The sequence below is a fragment of the Macaca thibetana genome, chromosome 14 (genome assembly GCF_024542745.1).
Source record: "Macaca thibetana thibetana isolate TM-01 chromosome 14, ASM2454274v1, whole genome shotgun sequence".
Taxonomy (NCBI): Eukaryota; Metazoa; Chordata; class Mammalia; order Primates; family Cercopithecidae; genus Macaca; species Macaca thibetana.
Window position 1 is genome coordinate 12478557 of NC_065591.1, and position 21684 is coordinate 12500240.

The following is a 21684-nucleotide window of genomic DNA, read 5'->3' on the forward strand; positions in this document are numbered from 1 at the left end:
AGAGACCAGAAAGGTAGGTAATACCCAATGAGGCTAATGGGATGAGGATGAGTCCCTACCCCCCCACCCCGCCCCCAAGCAGTTTCACCAAGGGAACATTGGCTGTGGAGGAGGAGGCTCAGCAGCCCAGCCTCGCCACATGCTCAGGCTGGCACCCAGCGCCAGGCTGCCCTCTTGGGCTCCATCCGCACGAGCAGCACCACATGAGCCCACATGAGCCTCTCTCCACCCTGGCACCAGCTTGGCAGAGCTTCCTGGGGCTGAGAGCAGGGAGGACCAGCCGTCTTCTTTCTCAGAGTCTTTTTGTTGCTCTCGGCAGATCCTGTACCTTCACCTCCCACCAGGCCCTTCTCAGTGGGTAAAGGTAAAATGTGCTGGCGTTCCAGGCCCACGCAGGCTGGCAGTGGGGCAATCATCATGATGAATCACGCTGGCACTGCAGGCACCTGGTCCTTGTTGAGGCGTAACTAATGAATTAGCTTCGCCCCCAGCATGGGGCCTCTCAGCCTTTCCCCACTTCCCAGGAAGGCAGGAAACTGAGACCTGGGAGTGGGAAGCAGGGGAGGAGAGAGGGCTCTGTCAGCTCCAGGCATGGGTCCCGAACCCTGGCCAGCCCCTCTGCCCACACACACACTGCAAAAACACCCAAAGTGCAGGTCCCCCAGGCCCCCAGAAACTGCCTCTCTGTTACTAATCATGAGCTATAACTATTAGTGCCCACCCCCAACTCTGTATTTTTAAAGAATTTCTTAAAATACAGGAAAAGTGTGGCGCTGTGAGAAACACCCCCATGCCCAGTACCCAGCATTGACAATTGTTCACATTTCGTCAAACTTGCTTTAAACATATTTTCTTTTAAACAAAAGGAAGAAAACAGCACGTGTAATATACAAGTCTCCTTTGTCTCCCCTCCAATGTCCCCATAGGCACTACCGCCCCCTCCACACTGACCCTGCCAAAGTCCCCTCTGGATTCCCCTCCCTGCCTTGGGGCCAGGACATCCCTGGCTGCTGAATAAGATGATGGGATCTTAGCATCCTAGGTTCTTAAAAAACAAGGATTCAATATATTAGAGCCAACTACGAGATGTCAGAGCTGGGAGGGTGCTTAGCTCCTCTGGGAGGTCACAGGCTCTGTTCAATGTCTGCAAGAAGGTAGGGCCCCTTGTTCCAGAAAAATGCGTGGAGGCAGAGACTCACCCAATGATGTGCGCCATTCCCAGGGGTTCACGGTCTCTTGGGTGTCTAGGCCAACCCCTTCATTTGGCAAAAAAGGAAAGCAATGATGTGCTCACCTCATGGCCCACTCCCCTTACCTGCACCAGCCAGAACTTCAGTTCCTGCCGTCTTTCAGGTATTCATTCAACAAACCTTAAGCACCTACCTCTATGCCTAGGCAGGGGGAATTACTATGAATGTGAACATAATAGACAAACCCCCTGCCTTTGTGGAATTATTCATGCAAGTGGAGATCATCAACAAAACACGTGTCAGGTCATGATCAGGCTATGGAAGAAATAAAGCAGGGATAAGAAAGGAGGAGGACTGGCTGGGCACAGTGGCTCATGCCTGTAATTTCGGTACTTTGGGAGGCCAAGGTAGGCAGATCACTTGAAGCAAGGAGTTCAAGACTAACCTGGCCAACATGGTGAAAGTCCATCTCTATTAATAAAAAATTTAAATTAAACTTTAAATTTTAAAAAAAGAGAGAGGAGGACTAAGAAATGTGTGGGGGGTGGGGAGGGGCTATCATTTAAAACTGAGTGGCTAAGGTCAGGTGCGATGGCTCACGCCTGTAATCCTAGCACTTTGGGAGGCCAAGGTGGGCAGATCACCTGAGGTCAGGAGTTTGAGGCCATCCTGACCAACATGGCGAAACCCTGTCTCTACTAAAAATACAAAAATTAGCCAGGGTGGTGGTGGATGCCTGTAATCCCAGCTACTTAGGAGACTGAGGCAGGAGAATTGCTTGAAGCCGGGAGGTGGAGGTTGCAGTGAGCTGAGATTGCACCACTGCACTCCAGCCTGGGCAACAGAGAAAAAAAAACAAAACACCTGAGTGGCCAGAGGAGGCCTCATTGAGATCATGGCATTGAGCAAAGACGGCAGGGTACACTCCTGGCAGTGGAGATGGCAGTGCCAAGCCCTTGGGGCAAGAATATGCCTGGGCCTTTGGGAGCAGCAAGGGGCCCAGCCCAGGAAGCAAGGGGAAGCATGGTGGTCGAGGAGATCAGAGAGAGAAAGTAAGAACGGGGCAGGCCGAGGAGGGCCCATGTCGTTCACAAGGACTTTGGCTTCGACTCTGGGCGAGAGGTCATGGGAGAATTTTGCACAGAGGATACACATTTTAACATGATCCCTTTGGCTGCAGCTGCAGGATAGGGGTGTGTGCATGTGTGTGTGTGTGTGCATGTGTGTGTATGTGTGTGTGTTGGGGGAAAGGAGTTTGTGCAACTTTAACCTCTCTCCTCTTGGTTCTCTCCCACAGGGTAATGATAGCTGTCATTTACTGAACACCTACAGGTTGTCAAATGTATTCTTCACAACAGCTCTGCCAGGCAGGTACTATATTCCCCACCACCCTCTGGCTCTACAGATGAAGAAACAGATTAGATTCCGAGACGTTAAATAGTTTGAGTTTCAATGTGGTTAAACAGCCACTGCCAAGCTACAAGGTCACACAGCTGGTAAGGGGCAGAGCCAGGATTCAAACCCAGTCCATCTTATTGCAAAGCCCGGGCTTTGCCTGCTATGTCTCATTGATTCTGTGGGCTGGGAGAAATTAGAGAAACCACGCTGCGTGCTCAAACGCTCACCCCCATCCTGCAAACAGCAAAAATATTTCTGGGGGTGCCCTACTTGGAGATTTTGACGTTGTCAGAGAGGACAAGAGTGGCTACGAGCCATACCACTTCCCCTTTCCCATCCCAGGCCCCAGGGCTCATACGTTTGCTTAACTAGGGGGTATCCTGAAATCCTCAGGGCAAACCTAGGAACCCCAAATCAGGCCCCAGAAGACAGAACAAAGAGGTCCCCAGGTCCTGGGTCATCCTAGGCCTGTGATCTGGGCTCAGGGCTTATCTGATAGCAAATTCCAGGCAGTCTCTGGCCCACCATTGGCCTAGAGTCCATCAGTGATAGCCAAACTCAGCAGGCTGGCTCAGCCACCGCCAAGTTACTCCTCCCACCCTGCCTAAGAAACCAGAGCCTAGACATGGCCTGGGGATCATATTTACCTGGAACCCTAGCTCTGTGAGTTACCTGCCTGATCTGTTGAAAGCTGAGAGTACTCCCAGGTCCCCCTCAGAGACGCCAGAGCTGGAGCAACAGAGGCCAAGGGAGTGTGAGGAGGGGGAGAAGCTGACTGGTTCCCAAGGCCACATTCCAGAATGTTGTGGATGGAACTCTGACCACCCCAGTGGGTTCTGTTAGGCCATCACGCCACAAAGTGGACTTGACTGTAGCAGGACAAGCCGCAGACAAAACCTCTCAGACACCAAGTTGTAGAAGGAAGGGCTTTATTCAGCTGGGAGCGTCGGCAAGCTACTGTCTTAAAACCCGAGCTCCCCGAGTGCACAATTTCTGTCCCTTTTAAGGGCTCCCAACACTAAAGATTTCACATGAAAGGGTCGTGACTGATTGAGCAATCTAGGGGGTACGTGACAGGGGCTTCATGCACCGGTGGTCAGAGTGAAACAGAACAGAGCAGGGAGTTTCACAATGTTCTTCCATACAGTGTCTGGAATCTATGGATAACACTGGTTGCTAAGTCATGAGTTGATTTGTAACTACTAGATTTAGGCCAGGCAGGCCCAGGCCTGGTTTCAGGTCTGGTTTTGGGTCTGGTGCCTGGCACTGGGCTGCCTGCCTTTGGTTTCACTTCCTTGTTTCTTCTTAAAACAGGTACTGAGTATAAAACAATATAAAACAATATGACAGGGTCTCTCTCTTCCCTCATTTCCCCCCTTTGAGACTTTCACTCATTTTACCAGTGGGAGTTCTCACTTTTATTTTCACTACTTATATCTTCCTGTGCAATAGACTGATAGTGATTCATATAATATGCTTGTGCTGAAGCATTCTGGTGAACTAAGGTAGCGATGAAGCTTTTTATCATTTGGAAAAGTATAGGTGGCAAACAAGGGAGCAGGAAGCAGGTTCCCATTACTATCATTACTCCTATTATGAGAGTTTTAAATCCTCCTATTGCTGGGACCCAATTTCCAAACATGGCTCCCGGATTAAATCCGTGCCACACTTGCACGGTTACATGTGCCAGTTTTGTTATATCTTTAACTACATCCTCAACTACTTGCCCCTGATTATCTACGTGTAGACAACAGTTAGTAAGGTTGAATTTTCCACAAACTCCTCCTTCAGCTGCTAGCAAGTAGTCAAGAGCTAGTCTATTTTGATAGATAGCATTTCTCATCAGAGTCTCTTGCCGGGCAAGAACAGTCAAGGCTTGACCGGTTTTATTAGTAATAATTTCTAAAACAGCTTAATGATCTGGTTGAGCATGTAGATGGGGGTCCAATATCCCCACGAGCCATCTTCTGCCCAAGTGGTGGGTCCATAGTATTGTATAATTTTTTCGGGTGGCCATTCATTATCTTTCCAATTACCTATGGCTATGCTTCATTTTTCACGGGAAGCATAGTCAGGGAAGCCCAGAAGTTCACCTGTTTTTATGGGCAGTAAGAAGAAAGATGGCTTAATGGTGCCAATTACACAGCTACCTGTCCACTGATCAGGCAGCTTAGCGTAGGCTCTATGTCCACATATCCAGTATAACCTGGTGGGGGCCGTCCAGTCCCGGTGGAATTCTGGGTGGGCCCAAACAGTCTGCAACTTTGGAAATTTACTGAATGGATTTCTTTGTGTGTAATTGGAACTCCACCATGTAACTGTTTTTGCGGTACCATTATACAGCTTTTGCCCAAGACAACGAAGCCGCCCTACAGGATGAGTGGATCCCTTTCCTTCTCTAGCTATGCAATACTGTCCAATAATTGAGGCTTTTAGAACCCAAAAAGTGTCAGGGTGGTTCTTTTGGGCCAGGAATTCATCAGGAACTGGGTCTGTAGGAACTAACTCTCGGGCTTCCCATGGCCATTGATCTCCTGTTACAGTTCCTCCACAAACATAACATGAAGTGACTTTTAGAGACTGGGCTACATGTTCAGCTAATTGCAAAAACAAATTTCTAGTTTTTCCAGGAATCTCAGGTACTGGCACATTTAGTTCATCATAGAAAGTCTGAAATACTGGTTCTGGAGAGCATCTTCGAACCTCCCCTTTTATTAGGATGCCTACTCTAGGATCTAGTCCTTTTCTATCAATGCCTAATGATACGTATTCTCCTTTATTTTATTTTGGGTCTGAGGAGTTTGTGATGACCAATTCTAAAAGGTTGCAGTTCCCACTCATGCAGGAGGGGCTATCTTTTCCTTCCCGGAGCCAAACAGGATCTTTTTTATCTTCTTTCCAAGTAGTCCAAATAACACAAGACCAGTATTGACACATCTCACATAAATATGATTTTTGACAGATATACTTATTTTCTGCTGTGTAACTTTTTTCCCAATCTAGAGACTGCATCCTATTCCTTGCTGATTACTATTAATAGCAGCACAAGTGTCAAATTTTAAGGTTATATGTTTGGGGATCCCTCTTTCTTCTGTTCCAGCTATTACTTTACTTGTGTCCCTTAGGAAAAGACCAGTCCTTAGTCTTACTTCCAAGACTGTGATCACGGAAGGTTCAGAGGGGTCATAGCACACATCAGGCTGGTCACTTCCTGGATTACATACTTTGTACTGAGTGTTATTATACAAACAGGTTCCCTTTGGCGTTCCTAGGCATTCATAATAACTATAAAATAAAAAGATTGTCTTAACTTGTCCTACCTCAGTCACCTGAGGTGTGCACTGAAAATAGTCCTCTGTGTGGGAAGAAGCAGTGGAAGCTTTTACCACACAAGTCCATGTTATAAGGAAAATAAGTCCTACGACGATTTTCCTCATGCTTCAGCCGTGCGTAGACCAGTCAGCTTCTGGGTGTGACTGGAGCAGGGCTTGTCGTCTTCCTCAGGGTCACTTTGCAGGGATTGTCCAGGCTTGGTTTGGCCTCCCAGGTCTCAGCGGCTGCAGGCTTCATGTGGCTGTGGTGAATCCAGGCTGGGATTCCTTCCACCTTTACAGCTATGGGAGTGGTCAGGATAACAGTCTGGGGTCCCCTCCACCGTGGCGGCAAAGGAGCCACGTTCCAGTCCTTGATCCACATATGGTCACCTGGAAAAAAAGGCTGAACTGGGGAGAATAAGCTGACTGGGCACCTCTCATTTACCCAAGTTGACATTGTCTGGGTAATTTTCCCCAAGGCCTGTAGCTGTCGTTGTAATTCAATTTCACCTAACTCTTGGGGAGTACCCGGAAGTCCTCACAGTATAGGAGGAGGCCTCTGATACAGAATTTCACAGGGGGAGAATCCTGTTTTCTTAGAGGGGATACACCTAATTTTAAACAATACCATAGGGAGGGCTTGTATTCATTTTAATCCTGTCTCCTGACATGCTTTCCCTAACCTATTTTTGATAGTTTGATTCATTCCCTCCACCTTTCCGGAACTCTGAGGTCGGTAGGCGGCATGTAACTTCCATGTGATTCCTAATACCTTTGCCATCTTTTGTACCAAGTCAGCCACAGATGCCAGCCCATTATCTGAGCTGATTTGTAGAGGCAGTCCAAACCTAGGGATGAGATCTCGAAGAAGCACACAGGTTACTGCACGAGCTTTTTCAGTTCGTGTTGGATAAGCCACCACCCACCCAGAGTAAGTACACACTAGAACCAGTAAATACTTGTTACCTCCGCATTTAGGCATCTCTGTGAAGTCCACCTGAAGATCTTCAAAAGGAGCCGCTCCATGGGCTTGTATACCAGGAGGCACAGAGGGGCCTTGCTTTGCATCGTTCTGTCGACAGGTAATGCATCGCTGTGCTACTGTTTTAGCAAACGCTGGCAAGTGTGAGATGTAGAAATACCAGCCTAACAGCTTTTCAAGTGATTCTTGGCTTAAATGGGTAGTTTCATGTGCAGCCAGCACGACTGCAGCTCCTAGCAGCTGTGGCACGGCTATTTTTCCATCTGGTAACTTTATCCATCCTTCCTTTATTGTTTGTCCTCCCCCTGCCTCAAGAAAGTCTTTTTCCTCTTTAGAATAAGTAGGCACCAGATCAAGTGTTTGAGGGAGTAGTGGGGCTGTGACTGATGCCCAGTAAGGAATAAATGCTGCTTTTTGTGCCTCTGTGTCTGCTCAGGAGTTTCCTTGGCTCACCGAGGTGGAAACTCGCTGGTGTCCCCTGCAATGTGTGACTGCTACCTTTTGGGGTTTCCACACACTGCTTCTAATAATTGTAGAATTTCTTGTTGATATTTTATGTCCTTTCTCCCAGAATTTAGTAGGCCTTTTTCTTTATATAATGCTCCATGTACTTGAAGGGTTAGAAAGGCATATTGAGAATCAATATAGATGTTTACAGTCTTACCTTCACGGAGTTCCAGAGCCCGAGTTAAAGCAATGGGTTCTGCTTTTTGGGCCTAAGCGCCCTGAGGCAATGGTTTAGCTTCAACAACATCATCCAAGGTTACTACCTTATATCCGGCGCACCTTTCTCCTCACGAGTTGATGAAGCCGCTCCCGTCCACGTATAATTCCCAGTCTATCGATGCCCTTGGCTGGTCTCAAAGATCGGGTCTGCTAGAATAGACTGAGTCCAACACCTCTACACAGTTATGTTCAACAGGGCTGTCGGACACTGGGAGCAAGGTGGCAGGATTTAAAGTGTTAGACTTCAGTGGTTATGTGGGGGTTTTCACATAACAAGCCTTGGTACTTAGTTAATCTAGCATTTGTTAGCCAATGGTGTCCTTTGGTTCATCAGAGTTACCACGGCATGGAGGGCTTTTATGTTTAGGTTTTGTCCAAGGGTTAGCTTATCTGCTTCTTGTGCTAATAGGGCCGTTGCCGCCCAGGCTCTTAGACACGGAGGCCAGCCTTTAGAAACCCCATCTAGTTGTTTTGAGAGGTAGGCCACTGGTCTTGGCCGGGGCCCCACAGTTTCAGTTAAAACTCCTACTGCCATTTTTTCTCTTTCTGACACATAGAGCGTGAAGGGCTTTGTCAAATCTGGTAGTCCTAGACCTGGGGCTGACATAAGTTTTTCTTTTAACTTACGAAAGGCTTGCTGTTGTACAGGCCGCCATTCAAAGGGCTCTTGGTCGCCACCCTTTGTAACCCCGTACGACGGTTTGTCTAGCACCGCAAAGTTTGGAATCTATAATCTGCAAAACCCTACAGCTCCTAAAAATTCCCTTACTTGCCTTCTGGTTTTAGGTTCTGGTAGGCTCCAGATGACCTGCTTTCTTTTTGACCCTAGGCTGCACTCCCCTTTTGGAATAGTGAATCCCAGGTAGCGTACCTGCTGTCTGCAGATCTGAGCTTTCTTCTTGGACACCTTATACCCACAGTCCTCCAGGTGCCGAAGCAGGGCATCCGTCCCTTCTGCACTCCCGACTGCCGTGGAGTGTCCCAGCAGAAGGTCGTCCACGTACTGGAGCGGGATGCAGCCTAGGTCTTTAGCAGGGAACTTCTGGAGGTCTCGAGCCAACACCTCCCTGAAGATGGTGGGGGAGTTTTTGAACCCTTGGGGAAGCCAAGACCAAGTGTACTGAGTGGTGACACCTGACCCCAGATCTTCCAACTGAAAGGCAAACAGTTTTTGATTCTCGGGAGCTGGCCTGATGCTAAAGAAGGCATCTTTCAGGCCGGGCGCGGTGGCTCATGCCTGTAATCCCAGCACTTTGGGAGGCCGAGGCGGGCGGATCACGAGGTCAGGAGATCGAGACCATCCTGGCTAACACGGTGAAACCCCGTCTCCACTAAAAATATAAAAAATTAGCCGAGTGTGGTGGCGGGTGCCTGTAGTCCCAGCTACTCGGGAGGCTGAGGCAGGAGAATGGCATGAGCCCGGGAGGTGGAGCTTGCAGTGAGCTGAGATCGTGCCACTGCACTCCAGCCTGGGCTGGAGACTCTGTCTCAAAAAACAAAAAACAAAAACAAAAACAAAAAAAAAAGAAGGCATCTTTCAAGTCCAGGCAAGTAAACCAGCCGTCCTCAGCCGGCAGCAATCCTAACAGTGTGTAAAGGTTAGGAACTGCTGGGTGCAGAGTCACTGTAGCTTGGTTTACCAAGCGTAAGTCCTGTACGGGTCAATAGTCTTTGGTACCTGGTTTGGGGACAGGTAGGAAGGGGCTGTTCCATGGAGACTGGCAAGGAACTATAATTCCAAAGGCTTTTAAGAGTCTAAGATAAGTATGTATTCCTTTAAGGGCTTCCCTGGGAACTGGGTACTGCTTTTGTCTGATTGGCTGGGCCCCAGGCTTAACTTCTATGAGTACAGGGGCTTCATAGATTTCCAGCCCCGGAGGGTCGTCCTCCGCCCATACTCGGGGCCGTCGCTTAGCTAGAGATGGTTTTATTTCCTGACCTGGCTCTGTTAGAGAAAGTCTCCATTTTTCTTCCCAGGTGACTGTAAGGGCCATGATGACTCCTGTTTCTGGTAACTTCAGCTGTTTTGTAAAGGAAATGGTGGCTCTCAGCTTGCTAAGCAAGTCTCTTCCCAACAAAGGCAAGGGGCAGTCAGGCATATACAGAAATTGATGAGTCACTTCATGTCCTCCCACCAGGCAGGTCCGCGGTAGGCAGAAAGCCTGCTTGGCGGAGACTCCTGTTGCTCCAATTATATCAGTGGTCTTTTTAGATAAGGGGGCCACTGGGGTAGTTACCACTGAGTGTTTGGCTCCGTTATTGACCAAAACTTAATGTCCTTGCCCCCTATTGTCATCCTGACCATGGGCTCCTTGGGGGCGTTTGAGCCTGGTCCCCTTCAGTCTGGTAGCCCTTTGGCCAGATTGAACAAAGTCCCTTCATCTTTGTCTGAGGTCTTTTGCTCTGCATCACCCTGCTTCTCCTTTAGTTGGGGACATTTATCCTTCCAATGCCCTATTTCTTTACAGTAGGCACATTGGTTACACTGCAGACGTGAGCAATTGGACAAGGCGTTTCTCCCAGAACCCCCTTTTCCCTGCCCTTTCGGGGGGGATTCCTCTAATTGCCGCAGCCAGCAAATCAGCATTTCGCCTGGCCTGGTGTTCGCCCTCCTTACGGCTTTCTTGGCGGCTTGTTGCATCTCTGTTTACAAATACTTGATTAGCTATCTCCAGCAACTGCGAGGTATTCATTCCTGCAAATCAGCCTGTTTTTGTAATGTTCTCCGGGTATCTTCTGCGCTTTGACTAACTAAGGCCATGTTAATCATACGCTGATTTTCAGGACTATCCGGATTGAAAGGAGTGTACATACGATAGGCCTCACGCAGTCTTTTATAGAACTGGGCTGGGCTTTCCTCCTTTCCTCGGATGACTTCAGAAACTTTATTTACATTGGTGGCCTTTTGAGCCCCTTTTTTCAGACCTTTAATTAATGCCTCTCGGTACCGTCTTATCCTCTCCATATCTGGTCCTTCATTTGGATACCACTGAGTGTCTGTTCCTGGCAGCTGAATTCTTACGTATTCCTGCGGATTTTGGTAATCTACTGGGATGTGCTCCTCTAGCCATTTAGTTGCCGCCCGCAGCACCCTTCGCCTTTCATCTGTGTTAAAGAGGTACATGAGTAGGTGGCAATCAGCCCAAGTAGGATTATGAGTCTGGATAATTGTTTGGAGCAAGTCTATTAGAGCTTGAGGCTTTTCAGTGTAAGATGGAGCGTTATTTTTCCAATTGAGGAGGTCAGCCGAGGTGAAACGGTGATACACAAAGGCACGCCTTTCCACCATGTGTCCGTCCTCATTTATCCCAGTATATCGCTGCTCTCTCAGGGGCATTTGGATTCCAGTCTTGGGCCGTAAGCAGGTCGCCAGGGGAGGAGTTTCTCCTGCAGCTTCACTTCCCTTCTGGTCTACTCTGGGTAGTCTAGGGGCTGTGGGCTCAGGAGAAGGGGGGCTCTCCGCTTGATAAGGGTCGGGGGGGAGCACTGTTGGTGCCATCTCCTGCCATAAGTCCTCGAGCTCTGAGTCAGACAGAACTTTAGGTGCCGGCTTCCCTCGGCGGGTGGAGTGAGAACCTTCCTTAACTAACTGTCCCTTTGCTACTAGTACTGCTGCTCCCTGTCCTCTTAACCACCGTCTTAAAATCCGAGCTCCCTGAGTGCACAATTTCTGTCCCTTTTAAGGGCTCACAACACTAAAGATTTCATATGAAAGGGTCGTGATTGATTGAGCAATCTAGGGGGTGTGTGACAGGGGCTTCGTGCACCGGTAGTCAGAGTGAAACAGAACAGAGCAGGGAGTTTCACAATGTTCTTCATACAATGTCTGGAATCTATGAATAACATTGGTTGCTAAGTCATGAGTTGATTTTTAACTGCTAGGTTTAGGCCTGGCAGGCCCAGGCCTGGTTTCGGGTCTGGTTTTGGGTCTGGTGCCTGGCACTGGGCTGCCTGCCTTTGGTTTCACTTCCTCGTTTCTTCTTAAAACAGGTACCCAGTATAAACCAATATGAGAGGGTCTCTCTCTTCCCTCATGACGACTCCTTCCTCCTGGGAGGAATGCTGGGGTCATGGGTGGCAGCCGCTCTTTATGTTAATACCTTCTTGGATCTGTGGCCAAATGCAAATCAGATAATCTGTTCCAAGAATACAGATCCAGGTCCCAACCAAGACTACCAACGACTTGCCTGGCCCGGTCCCCCTGTGGCAGAGGCTACTGACAGTGACCAACTTCTGCTTTTCCTCCTCTTCTTCCTGAGCCCTCAGTATAACTACTTTTCCTGGCCAAGAGGGTAAGACCCTGGGATGACTGCTGGGCTAACAGATGTGGGCAGAAGTGAAACATACCACATCAATGCACAATCGTCCACGCTTCGTGTATCTACTGGGATGTTAAAGATGGAAAGGATCCTGGATCCCAGAGTCACCACTTGGAGATGAGCTAACCTGATGAGCTTCTTTCCACCCCAGGACCTTCGGACATGCCAGTCCCTCTGTTTGGAATTCTCTTCTTCCCATTCTGCTTGGTTCACACTACTCATCCTTAAGGTCTCAGCTGAAACCTCCTGATATGATTTGGATGTTTGTCCCCCTCAAATCTCATATTGAAATGTAATCCCTGGCTGGGTGCGGTGGTTCACACCTATAATCCCAGCACTATGGGAGGCCAAGGTGGGCGGATCACCTGAAGTCAGGAGTTCGAGACCAGCCCGGCCAACGTGGTGAAAACCCATCTTTACTAAAAATACAAACATTAGCCAGGCGTGGTGGTGCACGCTTGTAATCCCAGCTATTTGGGAGACTGAGGCAGGAGAATTGCTTGAACCCGGGAGGTTGAGGTTGCAGTGAGCCAAGATCACCCCATTGCACTCCATCCAGCCTGGGCAACAAGAGCAAAACGCCATCGAGAGAAAGAGAGAAAGAAAGAAAAAGAAAGAAAGAGAGAGAGAGAGGGAGGGAGGGAGGGAGGGAGGGAGGGAGGGAAAGCCTCAGGTATTTCTTTATAGCAACGCAAGAACAGACTAACACACTTCCCTTCCAGGATCTTTCAGAGCACGTCCAGCCCCTGCTATAGATTCTTGAGCTCCCACATTTCTCCTTCAAAGTAATTATTCCAATCATACTAAATAAATAATAACTGTGAATGATTTATTTGAAGTCTGTTTCCGATGTACTAGGATGTGAGCTCCATAAAGACCAGATAAGAGGGCCGGGCATGGTGGCTCATGCCTGTAATCTCAGCACTTTGGGAGGCTGAGGTGGGCGGATCACAAGGTCAGGAGTTCAAGACCAGCCTGGCTAACATGGTGAAACCCCATCTCTACTAAAAATACAAAAATTAGTCGGGCATGGTAGTGTGCACCTGTAATCCCAGCTACTCAGGAGGCTGAGGCAGGAGAATCGCTTGAACCTGGGAGGTGGAGGTTGCAGTGAGCTGGGATCATGCCATTGCACTCCAGCCTGGGTGACAGAGTGAGACTCTGCCTAAAAAAAAAAAAAAAAAAAAAAAAGACCAGATCAGTGCCAATGCTGTGTGGAGCCATTATGGGAAGCTTCGGGCAAAAGAAAAATCAGTAACATGAATCTCATCTTCGTTTAAAATTTTGATATTTTGTTCATCATGGATTTTTGGCAATAATTTTTACTTTACAATGATTGCATCATTGGAGGTGGTGGTTTCTGGCACTTCTTTAAATATGATGCCTAGAGCAAGTGCCTTGCTCCCCTCACCCTAGTCTCACCTCTGGATTGGGCAAAATCACCCTTCCTCGAAGGATTATCACAAAGCATCGGTGAGAGCCTATGGGAGCTGAGTGCTGTCATTTGAGATACTTATTCCACTGTAGACAATTTCCTTGTATCCATTGACTTGCATTCATATGCTAAGTTGGTTTCCCATATTGCCTGCTCTCCAGGGAAACTCAGAACAAAGAATCAAATCCTTGGCTTTGAGTTGCAAAAGCAGCTTTGAAATCCAGAGCTGAGACTATACCCTTACAAGAGCTGGTTTTGAAAGAGAAATCTTTTGTGTAGGTCCAAAAAAGCTTGGCTTTGAACTTCGACAGCAAAGAGCTGATGCCATAAGCCCTGGAGAGGGGAAGGATGCGTCATCCCAGAAGATATCACCCCAAAGGAGATTAAGGTTCCACCGGCAGGTGGGAGAGAAGGGGCAAGCAGCGCCCAGAAACACGCATGCCGGCCCGAAAACCAGTCGTCAGCCCCATCTGGGCAGAGCCTGGGGGTGGCATGAGAAAAACTATATACCCCCAGGTATACTGGGGGCCACCAGGGCAAATGGGACCCACCTGCACTTCCCTTACCAGCTGTGGCCTGAGGATGTAACAGGCCTCCCACAAGTCACTCTATCTGTATGGAGAGGCCTCAGTAGAGTAGACATAGAGGTGAACTCACAAGGGCGAGCATCCAGAAGTTTCCATACATGCAAGGCAGACACGGGTGTCCTGAGAGATTAGACTTGGGGAGTCCACGTCTTTGCCAAATCCAGTTACTGATAGACCAAGATACACTTTTTTTTGGTCACCCAGGCTACAGTGCAATGGCGCAGTCTCGGCTTCCTGCAACCTCTGCCTCCCGGCTTCAAGGATTCTTCTGCCTCAGCCTCCCAAGTAGCTGGGATTACGGGTGTGCGTCACCATGTCCGGCTAATTTTTGTGTTTTTAGTAAATACCAGGTTTTGCCACGTTGGCCAGGTTTGTCTCAAACTTCTGACATCAGGTGATCCACCCGCCTCGGCCATCTGAAGTGCTGGGATTACAGGCGTGAGCCACCGTGCCCGGCCCCAAGATACACTTTTGAGGTCTTGAGTATGGCTTATGAAGTCCATACTCACAATACTTGCTCTGTCTGGCTATACAAGTCATGCCATGTACAATGGAGCCATATCTAACTGTTCCTTTTGACAGCAGGATCCTACACTGGAGGTAAGTATCTCGAGGAACAGCACCTTTGATCCATGTCCCATAAAGGGTCTTCACAGGCCAACAGCAAACTCCCTAGGTGTGTAAAAGCACCCAGAGCACCCCGCTCACAGAAGACACCCCACAAATGCCCTTATTAGTGATGGTAACCCGCGTGGGAAGGACATTGGAATTCTTTGGGCCTCCCAGCATCTGAAGTCCCTGGCTATGTTGGAGAATCCACCTGCCTTGCAAAACAGAATCAACTCTCCTCCCAAGGCAGCTGAAAACGCTGGGAGCTCACTTTCCCAGCATCCCTTGCAAGCAGGGTGGAAGCCTGTGACCCGGAAGTCGCCCCCAGATACACCCACGTCAGATTCTGAATGAAAAATGAGAACTGCTGAGCAAAAAAACCACTCAGATGCCTCCTGAGGGCGGTGTGAGGAGCGGCAGCAGGGGCTGTGTCTGAGGAGCAGCGGTGGGGAGGCCTGGGGTCTTTGTGGTCGCAGGATGATGGGGCGATTTTCTCTGTGCTTCCTGGCTGAGTGGGCTCTAAGTGTTTTTTTTTTTTTCTTTTTTTGAGACAGAGTTTTGCTCTTGTTGCCCAGGCTGGAGTGCAATGGCGCCATCTCGGCTCACCTCAACCTCCACCTCCTGGGTTCAAGTGATTCTCCTGCCTCAGCCTCCCGAGTAGCTGGGATTACAGGCGCCCACTACCACGGACCTGGGTAGTTTTTGTATTTTTAGTAGAGACGGTTTCTCCATGTTGGTCAGGCTGGTCTCAAACTCCTGACCTCAAGTGATTCACCCACCTCAGCCTCCTAAAGTGCTGGGATTACAGGTGTGAGTCACCACGACCGGCCGGGTTCTAAGTTTTATTCTCAGGTCCACCTGAAGATTCTGTGAGTGCCCAAGACCTTTTAAGAAATTCCTTTTCTAGGCCGGGCGTGGTGGCTCACGCCTGTAATCCCAGCACTTTGGGAGCCCGAGGCGGGCAGATCATGAGGTCAGGAGATCGAGACCATCCTGGCTAACACGGTAAAACCCTGTCCCTACTAAAAATGCAAAAAATTAGCCAGGTGTGGTGGTGGGCGCCTGTAGTCCCAGCTACTTGGGAGGCTGAGGCAGGAGAATGGCGTGAACCCGGGAGGCGGAGCTTGCAGTGAGCCAAGATCACACCACTGCACTCCAGCCGGGACGACAGAGCAAACAAACAAAAAAAGACACACACACACTCACATGCTCGCCCACTCTCACACCCTCACACTCATGCACTCACATATACTCACACAAACGCATTCTCTCACACACATACACTCATACACTCACACACCCACATACGTACACACATACACTCACACATATACACACACTCTCTCACACATACACTTATATTCACACTCATACACACTCTCATACTCTAACACACACACCCATGCCCACAGACACACACATACACACATATACACTCTCACACACTCATACACTCTCATGCACTCATACACTCATACCCACATACTCTAACACACACCCACACATCTACACTTACACTCACATACACACACACACATTCACACACACTCATATATACCCACACTAACACCCACACATGCAGACACACACATATGCAAATACACACAATCTTCACACACACTCATACACTCCCACATACACACACTCACATATATACACACACACTCATACATACACACATTCATACACACTCATATGCACACTGTAACACACTCATACCCACACACTCATACATATACACAATCATATACGCACACTGTAACACATTCACACCCACACACACTCATATATACACACATACACTCACACTCCCACACACACTCACACTTATACACTCACATACACTCTCACACTCATACACACATATACTCACACTCTAACACCCGTATACTTACACAGACGCACAAAATACACACACACACTAATACACTCATATCCCACACACTAACATACCCACACATATACACTTACACACATAGACCCATGCATACACACACTCATATACCAACTCACTAACAGACCCCCACACACAGACACAAATCAGTCTTCACACTTTCACATATACTCCAACACACACCCACACATACACATACACATATACACTTACACACCACACTTACATATACACTCTTATACATACAACTCTCACACTCACATTCACACACACTCATATACTCACACTCAGGCGATACAGTCCCAAACTCACACTCATGCACTTACACTAATGCTCTCACACACATGCTCTCACACACTCATACTCACACACTCTAGCACGCACTCACACTCACACACAAGTGCACTCACCTCTTTAGCAAAAGAAGTCAAAGCCCCTACCTATCACTGCCTGGCTCTCCCAGGAAGTTCCCAGGCCCCATTCCTGCCCATCCGAGACCCCGGGGAAGTGATGGGGTGGGGAGAGGCTTGGATTCCGAAGGGAGTGCAAGCGGGCTCACCGGGCCAGCGCCGCATGGCTTTGGGCAGGTTGCCTCACCTCTGGTCAGGTTGACCTGCCCATCACAATGGTCCTGGGCAGAGCCCGTCTGCAGCAGCGTGGGGAGGAAGCGAGGGGTGGTGGGATGTCCCATAGGCCCTGCCAGACCCCTCTGACTCTTCAACAGGGGCCCTCAGTGGGGCCGGCTGGGTCTGATTCATCCTCTGCCCTTGCATACTTGCTTGTTCAGTGAACAGTTCCTCGGGAATGGGTGGCCCTCCAGATGGTCAGAGAGGAGCCTAGGGAACCGATTCAGAGCCTCACGCACTCCATCTGTCTGGGTGTACCATACCCCCCGTCCTCAACCTCCCCACGCAGGGCCTCCCACCACCCCCAGGCCTCCAGTTCCCAAAGACGGATGCCTCTAACCGCCCCCACCCCCAGGAGCCCTGTGTTCCCAGCTGGACAGCTGTCAAGCCCACGAGCCGGTGTTGCTGCCTGCCAGCACGTGACCCAGGCCAGATGGCACCTGTCAACATCAGCCGCCACCAGGCCATGACGGACAAACAGCGGCCTCACACGCGTCACAAGCCGTGCCTGATCTCACTGCACCCAGCACCCGCCCCACCTGCTGTCCCATCAGCCCTCTGGGCAACACACCCCCACACCAAAGCCGTCAGCGCCGCACCCACCTGCGTCCCCAAACTTCCCCCTGCGGGAGGCCCCTCTGTGTTCTTGCTGGAAAGGTGAAGGCCCACGAATATTCTCAGCACCCGAAGGCTGTGGGGGCTTAATGAAGGTTAATCATCATCCCGTACACCTCAGCAGGTTTTTAAAAATAGCCACTGGGGAGTGTGCAGGAAGCTTCCGGCAGCAGCAGCGTTGTCACCCGCTGGAAGGACTGACTCTGTGAACACCCGAAGTCTGGTTACCAGGTGAAGGGAGAAGCAGGCAGCTGCCAGGAGGGCCTGGCAGAAGTGGGCCTTAGGGACGAGGCGGTTAAGTGGGGGCAACCCCCTGGAAGGTCAGCCAAGGTCTTCCAGGTCAGGCTGTGCAGGTGATCACCCACCCTTGATAGAGAGGAGGCCTGCTCTCAGGGAAAGGCTTGTTTGGTTTGGTTTTGTTGAGACAGGGTCTTACTAGGTCACCCAGGCTAGAGTGCAGTGGTATGAACACAGCTCACTACAGCTTCAACTTGCTGGTCTCAAGTTCTCTTTCCACTTCAGCCTCCCGAGTAGCTGGGACTACAAGCACGTGTCACCAAGCCCAGCTAATTCTTTAATTTTTTGTAAAGATGGTCTCACTTTGTTTCCCAGGCTAGTCTCAAACTCCTGAGCTCAAGTGATCCGCCAGCCTCAGCCTCCCAAAGTGCTGGGATTATAGGCATGAGCCACCTCTCTTGGCCTCAGGCAAGGGTCTTGAGGGGGCCCACCCAGGGCCACGCAGGAGACAGAGGCCAGATTCTGTGACAATCTGCATTGTGGCTTTTTTTGGGGGATGGGGGGGTGGTGGGCGAAGTTTCACTCTGTCGCCCAGGCTGGAGTGCAGTGGCACGATCTCCGCTCACTGCAACCTCTGCCTTCTGGGTTCAAGCAATTCTCTGCCTCAGCCTCCTGAGTAGCTGGGACTACAGGCGCCCGCCACCACACCTGGCTAATTTTTGTATTTTTAGTAGAAACAGGGTTTCACCATGTTGACCAGGCTGGTCTTGAACTCCTGACCTCGTGATCCACCTGCGTCGGCCTCCTAAAGTGCTGAGATTACAGTCATGAGCCACCACGTCCGGCCTGCAGTGTGGCCTTGACCAAGTCTCCACCTCTGTCTTGGCCTCTGTTTCCTCTGCTCCAGCATTAGGGCAGCTTCTATTTGTGTGCACTCTGTGCATGTTGGATTTTATCCAGAAGGCAGCTGCTGCTATTAGCTGAAGCTCAGAATGGTTAAGTGACAACTGGAGGTCACAGAAGGCTTAGGTGACTGACCGATGGCAGGGAGCTGCCTTGGGTTGTAGAGAGCTGGAATTTGAACCCAGGCAGTCGGATTCCAGGGCTCAGGCCTGTGACAGGTACAGTCTGCTGACTGCCTGGGCCTGGGAAGGAGCTCTGGGCTGATGCTCTCTGGAAGCAAGGGGATGAGGCCACTGAAAATGAAGCCGCGTGGTCAGCGCCCCTGGCCTGCTCCTCTGGGCCATCCCCTAGAGACTAACTGCCTTACATGTCTTGAAAATGCTCATGCTGAGAGGCCGGAACTCTCCCGCTGTCCCCTGACATCACAGAGCAGGAGAGGGAAGCCACACAGCAAGACGTCCCTTCAACAGGGACTGGCATCCTGAGGAGCCACCAGATAGAAAGTGTCCCCTCCTCCTGTCCTTGGGACACAGAGAATTTCCCAGCACTGACTCTACCCTGGTCTCGGTGCCTACCAGGGGCCAAGGCTGGAATGTAGAGGCCCTTAGGCCACTGCAGGAGAGCTTGATGAGGTTGGTCAGAGGCTGGGCTGTGTGCGAGGGGAGACCAAAGGCCACACTCAGAGAGGAAAGGTGCATCCTGGGGGCAAAGCCATGGCAGCTGGGCAGGTAGGGGGTAGCAACACGGGAGCCAACAGCATGGACTCAGGGAGGCTGGGCGACTGACATCCCGGTGTTAAGGTGGGTGATACCCAGAAGCCCACATCTGCCACATCCATTCATTCATTCATTCATCTGGTATTTACTGAGCACCTCCATATGTGCCAGGCACTGTTCTGGGCTTTGGACTTTCAGTGTGAACAAGGCATATACGGTCCATGCCCTTGTTGAGGCTCATAACTGAGAAGGGCTCCTTAGCATGGCCTTCGAGCCTCCCCCAAATCTGACCAACCTGCCTTCTCCAATGCAGTGCCTCATGAATTGTCCCCCTGCCCTGGCCAAACTGCTGCCCGGTGCAGGACAACGGAGGTGGAGACGATGGAGAGAGGGTGTAAACAGGCGCCAATGTCCCTGGCACCATAACTCCTCCACCCCCCATTGAGCCAGATAGAGGAAGGACGGGCAGGAAACATGAGCTGTAAAAGGACACTCGGAGGAGAAGAAATGAAGACACGAAATAGAGATGAGGTGCCGTGTGTGTGTGTGTGTGTGTGTGTGTCTGTCTGTCTGTCTGTGTGTCTGTTCTGTAAGTCTCTGTATATCCATCTGTTTTTGTGTCTATGTGTCCAGCACGGTGGCTCACGTCTTTAATCTCAGCACCTTAGGAAGCCAAGGTGGGAGGATCGCTTGAGCCGAGGAGTCTGAGACCAGCCTTGGCAACATAGCAAGACCCCCATCTCTACAACAAATACAAAAAGTTAGTTGGGTGTGATGGTGTGAGCCTGTAGTATCAGATACTCAGGAGGCTGAGATGAGAGGGTCACTTGAGCCCGGGAGGCTGAGGCTGCAGAGAGCCGTGGTTGCACCACCGCACTCCAGCCTGAGTGACAGAGGGAGAGCCTGTCTCAAAAACAAACAACAACCCTGACACTTGGTAATTTCTAAGAAAAAAGGTTTAATTGGCTCACGGCTCTGCAGGCTGTAGAGGAAGTACAGCACCAGTATCTGCTTCTGGGAAGGCCTCAGGAAGCTTCCACTCATGGTGGAAGGTGAAAGGGGAATAGGTATTTCTTTTTTTTTTTTTTTAGATGGAGTCTTACTCTGTTGCTCAGGCTGGAGTGCAGGGGTGTGATCTCAGCTCACTGCAACCTCTGCCTCCCAGGTTCAAGCCATTCTTGTGCCTCAGCCTCCTGAGTAGCTGGGATTACAGGCATGCGCCACCACGCCCAGCTAATATTTTGTATTTTTCGTATTTGTATCTTTGGCCAGACTGATCTCAAATTCCTGACCTTGAGTGACCCACCTGCCTCAGCCTCCCAAAGTGCTGCAATTACAAGCGTGAGCCACTGCGCCCAGCCAGGATCAGGCACTTCACACACAGGAGCAGGAGCCAGAGGTGGGGGGTGCCACACACTTTTTAACAACCAAGTCTCATGAGAATTCACTATAGTGAGGACAGCACCAAGCCATGAGGGACCCACTCCCGTGACCCCATCACCTCCCACCAGGCCCCACCTCCAGCACTGAGGATTCCAATGCAACATGCGATTTGGGTGGGGACAAATACTCAAACCACATCAGGCTGGCTGTGTGTGTGTCTGCGTGTCTAAGAGTCCTGGGTGTTTATGTGAAGATCTGGTGTTTGTGCACGTTCATTTGTGTTTCCATGTGTGTGGTTGTGTTAGTTTATGTGTACTTCCGTTGGCATTTATGTGCCTAGATGTGTGTGTGCATGCCTTCAGGGGTCTGTGTGCACTTGCGTGTTTGTATTTGCGTGTGCTTTTGTGTTGAGTGCGTGTGTGTGTGTGTCTTTGGGCAGGGAGAGGCTGGCTGATCCCGCACTCGCTCACTCTCCACCTTACTATGGCCATGGCTGGGGCCCAGCCCAGTCCCTTTGGTGACTCATTCCTATTGCTGGGGCATGGACTGGCAGGTCGCCACCCACAGTCTGGGCTGTCACTGGGTCCTGAGTCTGGCTCTGAGACTCTGTGTCTTCTGCTTCCCTCCTCCCACGCTGGGACCAGCTGGAGCCACCCACAGCCCACATGGAGCCCCAGCCAGGCTGTGGACAGTCCCCAGGCCTGCCGTTCAAGACTATGCTGGGTACGGCCAGGCTCTGGGGCCAGCAGC